Source organism: Lynx canadensis, chromosome D1 (assembly GCF_007474595.2).
Source record: "Lynx canadensis isolate LIC74 chromosome D1, mLynCan4.pri.v2, whole genome shotgun sequence".
In the NCBI taxonomy this organism is placed as follows: domain Eukaryota; kingdom Metazoa; phylum Chordata; class Mammalia; order Carnivora; family Felidae; genus Lynx; species Lynx canadensis.
Genome location: NC_044312.2, coordinates 78,784,712 through 78,799,535, shown reverse-complemented (window position 1 = coordinate 78,799,535; position 14,824 = coordinate 78,784,712). Strand labels below are relative to the sequence as shown.

Genomic DNA, 14,824 nt, shown 5'->3' with positions numbered 1-14,824 from the left:
TCTTCTTTATCCATTCATCAAGTGATGGACACTTGGGTTGCTTCCATATCTTAGCTATTGTAAATAAGGCTGAAGTAAACATAGGAAGGCATGTATCTCTATGAATTAGTGTTTTTGTGTTCTTTGGGTTAAATACCCAGTACTGCAATTGCTGAATGGTAAGATAGTCTATTTTTAACTTTCTGAGAAACCTCCATAATGTTTTCCACAGTAGCTGCACCTGTTTGCATTCCCAAACAGTGCATAAGGGTTCCTTTTTCTCCACATCCTCACCAACACCTGGTGCTTCTTGCGTTGTTGATTTTAGCCATTCTGACAGGTTTTAAGTGTTATAAAATTTTCCTATAATAAAAGCTCTTTAGAAAAGGCACTAAAGTAATTGAAGTTGGCAGGGGTGGGTAGAATCCTCAAGGTACGTACTTTCAGAGAGCTGATCTGTATTGTAGAGGAGAAAAAAAAGAATTTTCCGTATACTTTTCTGAATTCCTATGCACACGGGAGACCGTAAAAAATGAGCAACTCTCCAAAGTGGCTTAAAATTCTGGATTAAATATCATTTTAATAGGAAAAGAGGAAGGAAATGTAGGCTTCCTGGGGAGAGCAAATGATTTTTAGAAAAGATAAATAGACCCTTGGAAGAATAGATGGAAGGTATAATAGTCTGTGACAAAGTGTCTGGATGGGGTGTCGACACTTCTAGTTTCCTTTCCTGTGATAAGACTCAATCTTCCCTAATGATGAAACTGTAGTGGAAAGGTTCTATAACAACTGAGTTCCTTTTGTGGGACCTTTATTTAGGCAGCCATGGGAAGTCCAGAAAACTTTTCCCTGAATTTGCTGTTTTTCAAATGCCTATGGCTCAAAATAATAAGCCAAAGTGGCCTGTTTTGGGTAGCATATTCTACTATCCTTCAGGATTACCGAGATTGATCATTTGTCCCCTCACCTGCAGCTCAAATCTGTATGTGTGCAACATTTTATGCAAGGAAGAGGCTCACAGAAGGAGAGGAGGGATTGCAGCAATAGCAGCAATAGAAAATTTCCTGTAAGCTATGTTTCTACTTAAACACTGAGACTGCCTATTTTATACCATCTTTATCAGCACCGAGTTAACTTTCTTCTTGAACAACAAAAACAAAAACATTATGAAAAGAATTCAGAATCATAAAGCAAAGATTGCAGAGGAACTGATACATAAACTGTTATTTCCAAAGGGGAAAAACAATCTTCAGTGTGTCAGCCAAGATAGACAGGTGAGTGGCTGAAAATCCCATTGAACGCAGTCTCTATGTTTAGATTCAAACATAATAAATATCTGTACTTTTCGGAGATGAATTGTCTTTTTAGCATTATATAATAATTAGCATAAAATAAAGAAATGATCGAAGAAGCTGGAAATTTGGATTCCCTAAAATTGATTTACATTTGAAAAGAAGAGAAATGTGTGCAGAAGGATTCATTATAAAATCTTTTGGGGAGCCTGTTTGGCTCAGGTCATGATCCCAGGGTCGTGGACTCAAGCCCCAAGTTGGGCTCTGCTACTGGGCGTGGAGCCTGGCTAGGATTCTCTTTCTCTCTCTCTCTCTCTCTCTCTCTCGCTCTCTCTCTCTCTCTCTCTCTCCCTTTACCCCTCTTGCCCTGCTCAGACACGCTCCTCACTCTCTAAAATACAACTTAAAAGAATTTTTTAAAAAGAATCTCTTACCCCGCAAGTTTGAAAGCCAAAATCTTTTTAAGTATTACTCCTAAATAAGTGATGAAGCATTTATTTTAATGCAAAAGCAAACAGCATCCTATTGAAAAATCCAGAAGCAGCAGAGCAAAGTGAAAAGAGCACTTGACCTGACATACCAGTTTCCAGGCATTGCTTCTTTCTACTGCTCACTTTCCCAAGGCTTCACACAAGTCATTACCCTCACTGCACCCCTGTGTCTGTGTATAGGTGAGGTTTACGTGAAGAAAAAAAATAATGGGACAATGTATGGTAACATGCCTTGAAAACTGGAAAATTCTGTATGAACGTTAGGACAATTACTAATGTTGTCCAAGAGGAGACTATTTATCTGTTTATAGAAAATGAGCATGGAATATCAAATCTCCAAATCATGTAGGTGCTGCTTGGATGTATAAAATTAACCATGTTGATCAAATACCTACAAAGTTAAGAAACAATATCAGGCATTTTATAGACTGGGCAGGGGAGAAGATGGCGGGATGCACAGAGTATGCCATTTCAAGGAGCTGATTCGCATTTCTAAGATTTCTGATTTCCCCTCTCTGCAGTCTAGAGTTCCAAGAACATTGAACTCTTTTGACAAAGATTTGTTTCTCATCCAGATTTTAGGATCCTTCTCTTAGGCACATCTGTGCACTTCCTTGTAAAATCCAGCTTCAGCAAAAAACCTACTAATTCAGTTTAACCAGAACCTCCCATGCTCAATATCTGATCACCCCCAATATCTGATTGGGTTAGTCATCCTCCCCAATCCCCCAGGTGACACCTGATTACCCCGTCTTGTCCTCAGTAAGAATCCTGTTACATTGCTTTAGCCAATGTCCTCCTTAACCTTAATGTTTCCTCTTAGTAGTTTTCCATCCACTGACCCTACCCTGCTTCTTAGCCATAAATTCTGACTTGCCCATGTTATATTTGGATTGAACCCAATTCTATATGAGGTCTCTTTTCCCCTATTGCAATAGTCCTGAATAAAATCTGTTTTTACCTCTGTAACTAATGACTAGCTCTAGTTTTTCTTTGTAACCATGCAATCTAAAGATCTGTTTGGGAGCAAGTGAACATTCACATCAGGTGATAAATAGGCTTAGTCAAAATTATGCAATATGGCCTATGAGCAGACTGGAATTTATGAACACTTGAAAATGAGCAGTGCCTTTAGAAATGCTCCTGAATAAATTGAGAGGACAGGATTGACTTCTCAGCAACCAACTCAAGCCATTTAACTGCTTCCAGAAGTTTTTGAGCAATAAATACATCTATGAAAAATATGGCAGAAAAAAAGAGAAATTATCGATATAAAGGAAAACTGCAGGGCATCTATTAGAGGTAGGGTCAACCCCACCCAAATGAGAGGTGGGGATCAGATGGCAAGACATCAGAATAGAAGTACTTTGAAGAAAAACATAATAGAACAGCAGTGGATAAAATATCTGGGAGGTACTATATTTTGTGCTACAGGATCTGAATAGAAAATAAATCTTCCCCTAAAGGAGCCCTTAGTGCAGGTTTGATTTGCATTATTAAAGGAAAACCCTGCCATTCTCTTGCCTCTTTAATCACTGGTTTCAGCCTCTTTAACTTGACAGGGATCTTTCAGTTGCAGCAAATTACCCCAAGTCAACCCAACTTTAGGAATAAAGGGAATTTCCTGGCTTTCATTATATGGACATCAAGCTTGAAAACATTCAAGGATATTTAGATGCAGGAGGTCAAGAGATACCTTCTGGATTCATGCAGGGTTTCTTTGTCTTTCCTCTTTGTCAGCTTCTGTAACAGGTAGGCTATCACTCCATAGAAAAGTTAAATACCTGCTAAGCATTCCTGAAACACATTCTCAAAATTTAGCAACTCCAGGAATAAAAAACTATCCTGTCATTTTTCAGTAATTCTTGCAAAAAATTTGGGATTCAAACTGATGTACTGTGCAAAAAAGAAAGAAAGTTTGAGAAAGAAAATCAGAGGTACTAAGTCCTTCTTCTCATTCCCATCAGGCTGTCTAATGTTTCTGATTCCAATTTACAACGTGTTGGTTCTTTCCTCATACCAGCAAGCAGTTCTCCAACAGCAGCTGGATGTCCTGCAATTTCACTTTCTGACACAACCTACCTGGCACATAGCACTAGATTTCACAGGCTAAAGGCTCAGCCCTACAAGACTGCACCCCCCAACCCCACGCTTCAGAAGCCAATTTGTGTGTCCATGTTGTCACCTGTGCTTCTGAACAACTAACTACAGATTGGACTATCCAATGACTCCCACCTTACATTTGATTAATTTGCTAGAGCATCTCACAGAATGCAGGGAAACATTTTACTTACCAGATTACAGGTTGATCGTATAAGTGAGTTACTTCGAAACAGCCAGATGAAAGATGCATACGGTAAGGTATGTGAAAAGGGCAGAGATTCCACGACCTCTCCTAATACACTAGTATCCTCAAATCTCCGTGTGTTTACCAACCTGCAAGCTTTCCAAACCCCATCTTTCTGGGGTTTTATGAAGGCTTCTACATAGCCATGACTGATTAAATCATTGGCTGTTGTTGATCCATTCAACCTCTAACCCATCTTCTCTCCCAAGAGGTCAGAAGGATGGAACTGAAACTACCAACCTTCCAAACATAGGTTGGTTCCCATGGCAAACCAACCCCATCCTTAGATAGATCCAAAAGTCACCTCATTAACATTAAACTCAGATGTGGTTGAAAGGGGTTTGTTACAAATATCAAGACACCTCTATCATTCTTTTCACTTAAGAAATTCCAAAGGTTTTAGGAACTCTGTGCAGGAATGGGATATGAAGACCAAATATATCTGTTTTATAATAAATCACAATATAACCCTGGTCTTTTTTTTTCTTTCCTCTGTTGAGGTGAGTAATAAACGCAAATAGTTCAGCCAAATATTATGTTTCTGGTAGTCACTGGATGTAGGGTATTGACACTGTAGAGAAAAAATAAAATTACACTGACTTTGTAATATTTAATTGTCTTAATGGTTGTGATTTCATCATTAGTCAGAGACCCTTAATTTTATTTCTGATCAAGTAACTATGCGTCTTCCTTTGTTACTTCACAGAGTGTCTCTGAAACATGTGTCAGATCACCATATCGTTTATTCACAAAAAAATTAGTGCATATTTGTGTGCAAAATATATCATAAGCCCCCAGGTACTTAGTAAGTATATAGTAAAATGCTAAAATGTAAGAGGATATTAGATGAGAAATTACATAATATAGAGGAAGGCCAATTTTAAGTGGTGTTTTTTTTAATGTTTATTTATTTTTGAGAGAGAGAGAGAAACAGAGACAGAGCGAGCAGGGGAGGGGCAGAGAGAAAGGGGGAGACACAGAATCCAAAGCAGGCTCCAGGCTCTCAGCTGTCAGCACAAAGACTGACCGGGGGCTTGAACCCACAGACTGTGAGATCATGACCTGAGCCGAAGTCAGATGCTTAACCGACTGAGCCACCCAGGCGCCCCAAGGAAGGCCAATTTTTAAAAAATCAAAAGAAAAAGTTCTGATCTAATTTTCTTTCAATACTGTTTGAAAACGTTTCTTATTTAGATTTTTACATTTCATTTCTTTCTTCAAAGCAGATAACAAAGAAGCAAATACTTCAAATCCTGTGTCAATAGAAAACCTCAATACACTGCCAAGACAGAATGAATGTACTCAAAGATGTAGTCTAAGTAAAAATATTAATGTGTTTTTGATGAATTGCACTACTATTAATTTTTATGGCTTAATTTGACCTAATATCAAGAATATAATTGGATAATTGACCTAAATAAATAAGAGATGGCTTCAAGCTTTGATTCTTACTAAGAATAAATTATTTCCTAATTTTTCCATTTTTCTTCCACACAAAAAATAAACAGCTACTTCTGAGAACTATTTCATAAACAGCTGTTGTCGTATATATTATTTTTAGTGGAGTTAGTACTTATTGCAATTTTAAAACAATGATTTCAAAATGCTAATCCTTGAAATGCACTGAGAAAATTTTGAGGGCTAAATATTTGAGCATTACATTCTCATAGAAACAGTCCTATTGTCCTTGTATAACATCAAGATGAACAGAGTCTTGACAATGTAATATATTTTCATTATACTTTTAATTACAGTTAGTTGTTAATTAAGGACACCTTATACTGAACAGCAGCCATCTGACAAGATTAAAGGGGAAATAATTGGTGTCAGTAGATAAGAACTTTGTCAATATGAGCATAGCTGTAAGTAATTTATGACATATTGAAAAATAATCATAGCATAACAAACAATTCTGGTAATAAAAACATGTTGGTTGGAAGTTGACATCAACTTGTATATTGGGAAGAAATTCTATAGCTTTGCCTATATGCCCAGTTATGACCTTGTTGAATCAACTGAATTGCACTGATGAGGCAATGAGTGGCAAAAAGTAATTTGGGTCACTGCACTGACAGAATCTCCATAGTTTTAAGTTCTCCTTGAAAGTTAGTTTGGCCAACATAATGGATATGATAGTTTTCATCTTGAATTAAATATCATTTTGGCTTCAAAAATTAGTTGACTTGAGGTTTTTGCAAAGGTTCAGCACATGATATGGCGTAAGAACTTTCTTGATCCCAGTAGAGGGAAGAAAAGGAGTAAGCAGATGTTAGATAAGTTTTAATGTATTTTCATAAAAATGGAAGAACAGAATTTAAGGTATGGTTTAAGTCTGCTAGCTGGTTGTAGAAATTTTGCAGGTTCTCAAGACCTCAATAATAAGAATTAATAGATTTTTATTTCAAGAATTTCTAATTATATGACTCAGCTATCAGCTCATGCTGCTGATTCCTATTTCATTACCAACCTGTTTATAATTTATTATATTAGATTTGTCTTGATCTAGGCTCAAGATTACTTTGTGACAGACATACTTTTTCCACCTTGGCTGATGATAACTGGCCAGCTCTCTCTAAGGGGCTCTTAGTTCCAACTACCGAGATCAGATGTGATAAGCCAAAATTACACTTTTATTAGATTCAGTGGGTTATAAATCACTCTTTAAAGCCCAAACCATTGTTCTGTACTTTCTGTTCCTTTATAGTGACTAGAAAATGGTGATGACCAGAGGAAGTTTAGGTGTCATTGGATGAAAAATATGGCAGAACTTCTCCCTTGGCCCTCAACCAGTCACTTCTGGGTGGTTACATAAAGAAGAAATAAAATTTCATACTGTTTAACCATATTTTTGCAGGTCTGGAGGAGGTAGCTTGATAATTTACACTATAGCTAGAAGTGAAATACTGATATAACAACAACCACAAAAACTAAAATGTGTGCCCTTCACTTTAGTATCAGAGAATAGGTGATAAAGAAACACACAAAACAAGTGACCTCTAAGTACCGAGGTAAAACCACTAAGTGTTGAGGTAAAACAATTTAGTAAAACCACCCTGTGCTACAACTTTAAAGGCATTTATGCGGTCACAACTATTAGAGACTATTACTCTAAGGAAACAGTTAGACAAAGGTAGACTTATAGGAGAGATGGAATGAAATCAAGTTTCCACAGGGAAGAATCACTCTCTATATTCTTATGAATAAGAGTTCTAAAAACCTCATTGGCTGGACTTCTGCTTATAACTATTCTTATTCCATATTAAACAGTACTTAAATTTCACCAGAATTTACTATTTACCACAATAACACATTGAGGCATTCAGAGCAAGTAATATTCCTATTTTCACAAATGCAGTTACAATTGGTCAAGGTCTAGGTCCTACTAATGTCATATTCAAGATAAGACCTTGTGTTTGTGACTCTTAGTTCAGTGTTCTTCCAATAATTGTACATTATAACATAAGGATTCAATTATTTTTATTAGCCATCCTATGTTTTCCGGCATAAATCTTTAATTAATCAGTGTCTACATTTGGACATCTGTCTGTAACATGTTAATATCCACTAGAGAGCATCCAAGTACAAAAAACACTGAACGACTAAGTAGACAAATTATCTCAGCCAGTTGATGTCAGTTATTGTCTGTCTTTAGCCAACATCGTTCTGCCTTGATGCGCACATATGAACTAAAAAGACCTAGTTATAGGAATGGAGGCTACACATAAGCCCAATATCAGGGACTCTACTTCCCAAGACTAATCTAATCATCATTATTGCCTAATGTCTGAAATGCCAGCAACAGAGAGCCTTGTGAAGTCTTCATATGATATCATATCTTTTTTCTTTTTCCTTTTCTTTTTTTTAAATATTTTTAACTTTGAGAGAGAGATAGAGTGTGAGCGGAGGAGGGGCAGAGAGAGAGGGAGACACAGAATCTGAAGCAAGCTCCAGGTTCTGAGCTGTCAGCACAGAGCCCGAGGTGGGGCTCGAACCCATGAGCCGTGAGATTATGACCTGAGCCGAAGTCAGACACTTAGCCGACTGAACACCCAGGCGCCTCCATGTGATATCATTTCTTGACTAGACCAAGTGGAAAGTTGATTTCTCTAGAGCCCTTCCTTGGAAAGAACAGAATTACAAAAAACAAAAAACAAAAAACACCACACACACACACACACACACACACACACACTTATTCTGGGTAATGGATTTGTTTTTTCTATCCCCTGGACTTTGACCTCCAATTTCTGAAGGCTTACCCACTACTTGATGCACTGGAATGGGATCCCACATCACATCGCAAGAGACTAGGGCACTCACTTTCAGCAAAGAAGGTGTGGTTTTGGGATTATGATTGGGAGATCCATTTTTCATATTGCATTCATCACCTGATAGATTGTTGCGACAGCCTGCTGAAAGCACAGCTGATTTTCCCCTTTAGGGTGATACTCTGAAGGATAAGATTATATCCTTCAGGACTCTGACTATATATTCAATACAAAAAAAAAAAATGTTACCCAGTAGAAAAAATACACTCGCATTTAGAAACCAAGTGAGGAAGCTGAATGGTCTCATTATCATTTCTGATGACCTAAGAGGGATTTGATGCTTTCTGTCTCCACAACTCTGGACCCTGTAGGATCAGAAATCCTGATCTTTAGAAAGAAATTACTTTCACATAGGATACATAAAAGTATCTTATGTAACTATAATTACAAAATTCAGGGGTGTCCAGGTGGCTCAGTTAGTTAAGCATCCAACTCTTGATATCAGCTCAGGTCAAGATGTCATGGTTTGTGAGTTCAAGTCCTGCCTCTGACTATATTGACAATGCAGACCATGCTTGGGATTCTCTCTCTCCTCTCTCTCCTCTCTCTCTGCCCCTCCTCAGCTTGTGTTCTCTCTCTCTCTCTCTCTCAAAATAAATAAACTTAAAATAAATAAAATAAAATAAAATAAAATAAAATAAAATAAAATAAAATAAAATAAAATCAGATGATTCCTGAGCATATAGGGTGCCTTTTGTTTCCAGGACCTCTACACAAGAAGAGGAATTACTCCCTAGGCAATGGTAATGGACCCCGACAATTATGAGAATGTAGCGCTGCTGTTACACGAGACGCAGAAAAAAAATGCATGTTAAACTTGGTTGTTCCATTTGGATGCTTCTTACTACACTTTTGACCAATTATAACTATAAATATATAACAACAGCCATTTTCTGAGAAGAGCAGAGGATCCGGGCTCAGACTCCTTTGAAAGCAGGGTCTAGGTAACTTCGCCATGCAAGGTACTAAGGCCACAGAGATAGTAGCTCAGAGTGTTGGGAAATTAGAAATCGATAGTGAAAGAGGGAGACAGTAAGCATCATTTTTAGCCCTGAGACCAGCTGTAATTTGTCCAGTTAATGTCTATTTTGTATGGTTCTCCTCAGAAAGAAAGGTCCATTTGCATCCTTGAGCAGCAGCTCTCTTAATGAATATGGAAAAGTCAATAAAAAATGCCAGATCTTTCCAAGCCAGGTTTGCTGCCCAGCTGCAGTTTGTGAGGTCAGCAGACAGCCTCCAATTTCCAGATCTTTAAAGTCTGCCTCGCCTGCAGACAGCTACCTTGTTTGGGGGAAGCCACATCCAGTGACAGAGGGTCAGGATAGATAAGCCCAGCCATTTCAGCTTCTGTAGTACACACTGATAGGCAATGCTCATTGCAGAGGACTCCATCAAATTAGTCATGGTGTTGACAGCCCTGCATTGCAATTAAACTTTTTTCTCTCATCAGCCTTATTGGTCCACCTTCTGTTTACACAATTTCATCTCTGGGGCACCTGGGTGGCTCAGTTGGTTGAGCGTTCGAGTTCAGCTCAGGTCATGATCACATGGTTCGTGGGTTTAAGCCCTGTGTTGGGCTCTGTGCTGACAGCTTAGAGCTTGGAGACTGCTTCAGATTCTGTGTCTCTCTCTTTCTCTGCCCCTCCCCCACTCATGCTCTTTCTCTCTGTTTCTCAAAAATAAATAAACATTAAAAAAATGTAAAAATATATATATATATACCTGTTCATCTCTAATAAGCTTTTTGAACCTGTATGCATCTGGAGAACCCAATGTGCAAGACATGACTAATAGTATTTCTGCCCCCACTCACCATTAACTACTCCCCTCCACAGTTTTCTTTATTATGAAGTTGCTCAGAAAACAGAAACAAAACTTTGAAGAATCACCCTTGGTGACTTTCTTCCTCTCATACTCCGAAAATATTTGGTTTGCTATCTCTTCAAAATTATCCACAATCTTACCGCTGATAATTATTTCCAAAAGTATCATATAAGTCCAAGTTACAACCATGTCTTGCCTATATTATTATGGTAGCCTCCTAACTAGTTTCTCTGCATTGACACAATGAAAATAGTGATCAGTTCACAATATAACTTAGATCTTGCCACTTTTCGGCTGAAAACCCTGCAATCAAGGTAATCAAAAAATGGGACAATGCTGCAGAAAATTTGGCCTTTCATTATTGGCTTAGTCTACCACATTATTTTATGTTCTGATAACTAAAGTTGCATTTGTGTAACAAAACTCAAATTGAACACACAGATGCATAATGTGGGGGGAGGGAGGGGATATAGTCATAGAGATCAAATAGCTAGGTGTTACTGATCACGATTTCATTGATCTCCCTCAGCTTGATCCTTGCCTAATTGAGAAAATAAAATCTTTTACTCTTATTTCCTATTTGCTTTCTCTGGAATTAACCATAGACCCACAGTAATTACAATAAATTCCAGGTCACATCTGTTTAAGCAAAATCTTTAACTAATCCTTCACAGGCTGTCACAACTCTATACCATTTATGTTATTTTATATATATATATTCTCATTTGAGGATATTTGACTTCCTGGTGTTCTTTATTCTTTACCAGGCATCCATATTAAGGTGCTCAAATGGTTACTCTTGTGGAATAGGCAATTATTATTCAAGATAGGATAAATCTGTTACAAGGTAGAAATGTATTATGTCTCCTATTATGGATTTCAACTTACTTAAAAACACACCCAATTAAATAGAGCATAATGAGATTTCTGAGTTGAATTCTGAAATGGTGTCTATACACACATAGCCATAACATTAAGGGAAGACTGCCACGTATACATAAGTCACATGTGTCATGATATTAGGAAGGCTATATATAGGCTATTTTCTACTAAATTGAGAGCATAATGTCAACATTGTTATTATATTCTGTCTACCTATTTTATTGTCTTTTATAAGTGCACTTAGAACAAATAGATATATAAGTTGTTTACCTTATTTTTTTAACCTGCAAAACTCCTGTTTTTCTCTTTATTAGTAGAGAAATCTCATCTTTGACTCCATTTTTTAAAGTTATCAAGCAGTCATTGGCTGACACATCACATAATTCTTATGCTTTGTCTTTTTTATTTCTCTTTCAAAATACTTACCATCAGATATGGCTTAGACTCAGATTTTTATGCCAAAATGATCTTTTTAGCAAGCAATGTAATTTTCTTTAGATTATTTACATTCTCAGCTTTTCATTTATCCGTCTATGGTTTATTTTAACTACAAACTTACAGTTATTCTTTATTATTAGAAAGGATAAAAATATCTATGAACCATTATTTTCGTCTTCCTAAATTAGAATCATGATAATTAAGAAGCCATTTACTAATTGGAAACATGGAACTAAATTTCAAAGACCTTTTTTTCTCTGTGTTCCAGACTCTAAATAGTAAAAATAGCAAAGTTGAACCGAGCAGGTTCTTTAATGTTACAAATGTCACTTCCCAACTTAGTCTCTTTTTTCAACACAAATGGATAAGACCTTTTTTTTTTTTTTTAAGTTTTTAACTGCTGATTCCTTGAGTGCTTTGAAATGGAACCTGCCTATTCTGATACATCCATTTTCTTCTCCCTTATCTTTTCAGTTCTCTGGTGCATAGGAATGTGTTATTTAGCCATCAGAATCTATCATTCTGCCCCCCCCCCCGCCCCGCTTCTCAAGGACATGCAACTTTATGTGAAGCTGACAGTATTAATAATAAAGACAAGTTCTATTGCCATTCATTGGGTAACTACTTTATGGAGGCACAGCTAGGCATTTTGGATATATTCTTTCTAATATTCACAACAACCACACATGGTAAATTTCATGGTCTCTGTTTTATAGAAAAGTACAAAGAGGCTCCAGAGGTTATAAAACTTGCCTATGATTACATAGGTAATAATATAGACTGGATGTGAACCCAGTCCATCTGTCTCCAGAACCCATTAAATTTTCATTAAGTAGGAGCTTCATTTTCTTAGGTTATGTCTTCATTTCTGTTCTTCACTTTTACCACCCACTATCTAAATTCTAATCTTTTAAGCTACATATATCCTATTTCTATATTTATATATCTATGTATCTATGTATCAATATACCATCTATTGGCAATCTTAAATTTATTCAGTAAAAAATGCTCACTGAAATATCTTCCTTTAGATGGGATAGAAGCTGTCTTCAGAATCAGAATCAAGTTCTATAATCTGCATTTATAATTTCTTGTACCCAAATATCTGTCCCGAAAACATTGGCTGCATGTTTCCTGGACTATGGATCCATTTTCTAGATTTACTGTCTTTAATCTAAATGGTAGATTACTCTTGATTATTATCCTTGGCTACTTGCTTAGATTAAACAGAGTGCCTTACCTTTGATCCTCATGACCCTTTGCTTCAACATTTTCTTCTTGATGAAAAAGAGATTAGAATAATGACAAAGGTTTTGACTTTTATAGACAGACCTGAATTTGAACCTTAGCTTGGTAATTTATTAAGTGTATGCAAGATCCTTTATTTTACCTTATTCCAAAATTCAGCAAGTTTCTGATTCTCATCCCGATGTTATACCTACACTATGCCAACTAACATTGTTTGGCTTGGTTTTTAATTTATTTCCGAAATACAAACGAACAAAAACAGATCACCCATTTCTCCTATGCTCCAACACTGGCAACTATCAACCTGTTCTGTGTGACTTTGACCTTGCTTTTTTTGTTTAATTAATTTATCTATAGATTCTACATATAAGAGAGACTATATGGTATTTGTCTTTTTTTGTCTGACTTACTTCACTTAGCATAATTCCCTTGAGGTCCATCCATGTTGTAGTAAATGGCAAGATTTCATCCTTTTTTATGGCTGAATAATATTCCATTGTTTATATATACCATTCATCCATCAGTGGACACAGGTTACTTCATATGTTGGCTGTTATAAGTAATGTTGCAATAAACATGGGGGTCCATATATCTTTTCAAGTTAGTATTTTATTTTTCTTTGGATAAATACCCAGAAGTAGAATTGCTGGATGATATGGTAGTTTTATTTCCAATTTTTTGAGAAAGATCCATACTGTTTTCTGTAGTGGCTGCACCAATTTACATTCCCACCAACCATGAGTGTGTTCCCCTTTCTCCACAACCTTGCCAACATTTATTATTTCTTGTCATTTTGACACTAGCCATTCTAACAGGTAAGTAAAATTTATTCCAGCGATGCAAGAGTGGTCCAATAGTTGCAAATAAATCAATGTGATACATCACATTAACAACAAAAAAAGATAAAAACCATGTAACTATCTCAATAGATACAGAAAAAGCATTTGACAAAATGTCAGATCCGTTCATGATTTAAAACAACAACAACAAACTCTCAACAAGAAAGTAGCAGAAAGAGAAATGAAGACAATCATCACACGTCTGTGCTGAGCTCTGCCGCCTGAGCCTCAGCAGTACCGCTAGTCTTCCCCCTTGAGCACCACTGGGGAAAACAAGGCCAGCTGCACAGGGACGGCGGGGGGGGGGGGGGCGGACCTGGGGCTGGAGCTGTGGCAGGGGGCACGTGACTGGGTGGTGCTGGGTGCCTCCACTGTCTGCCAGGCACCGAAGTCGAGGGGGCTGGGTCTACTGGGGTTTACGTGCTGTGGAGCAGGACCAATGGAGAGGTGAAAGCAGTGATGTCCAGAAGCCTGTGGTCGATTTCTTGATGCAGCTAGAGGATTACACGCCTATGATCCCAGATGCGGTGCCTAGTTACTACCTGCACGGCGCTGGCTCTGAGACCTTGGACCCAGGCATAATTCAGCTCATCTCCCTAGCTGCGGCTGCCCAGAAATCCATCTCAGATATTGCCAGTGATGCCCTACAGCACTGAAAAATGAAGGGCACAGCTTCCAGCAGCTCTGGAAGCAACAGCAAGGACCGCAAGCAGCACGCTAACCATGGAGGACTTGACCCCTGCAGTCAGCGGAGTATGGCATCGATGTGAAGAGGCCTCACTAGTTCACCTGAGCCACTGGACCTAAAGGCACTTGTTTGTCCCCTTGTCCCCACACCAGCCTGTTTCCATAAAAAATTTATTGTGACACGGAAAAAATAAAAACACAATCCTGTTTAAAATTGCACCAAAAAGAATAAAATACCTAGAATAAACTGAACCAAGGAGGTGAAAGAGCTGTAATCTGAAAATTATAAAACATTGATGAAAGAAATTGAAGACAACTCAGGGAGTTTTTCATGAATCAAAAGTATGGAGATCAAAGTACACTTTGAGCTATAGAAATGTATGATGCCATCTTACTAATAAAATGGAATAATAAATGTATCATTGATATGAAGCCTGCATTAGTTTAGAAGCAGCGACTTGGTGTCCGG

General features: G+C 37.5%; 1 pseudogene; it reads left to right on the top strand.

The window, feature by feature from the left end:
- LOC116738360 overlaps positions 1 to 14,461 on the top strand; it is a 35,773-nt pseudogene extending 21,312 nt beyond the window's left edge.
- The last annotated feature ends 363 nt before the right edge of the window (positions 14,462 to 14,824 follow it).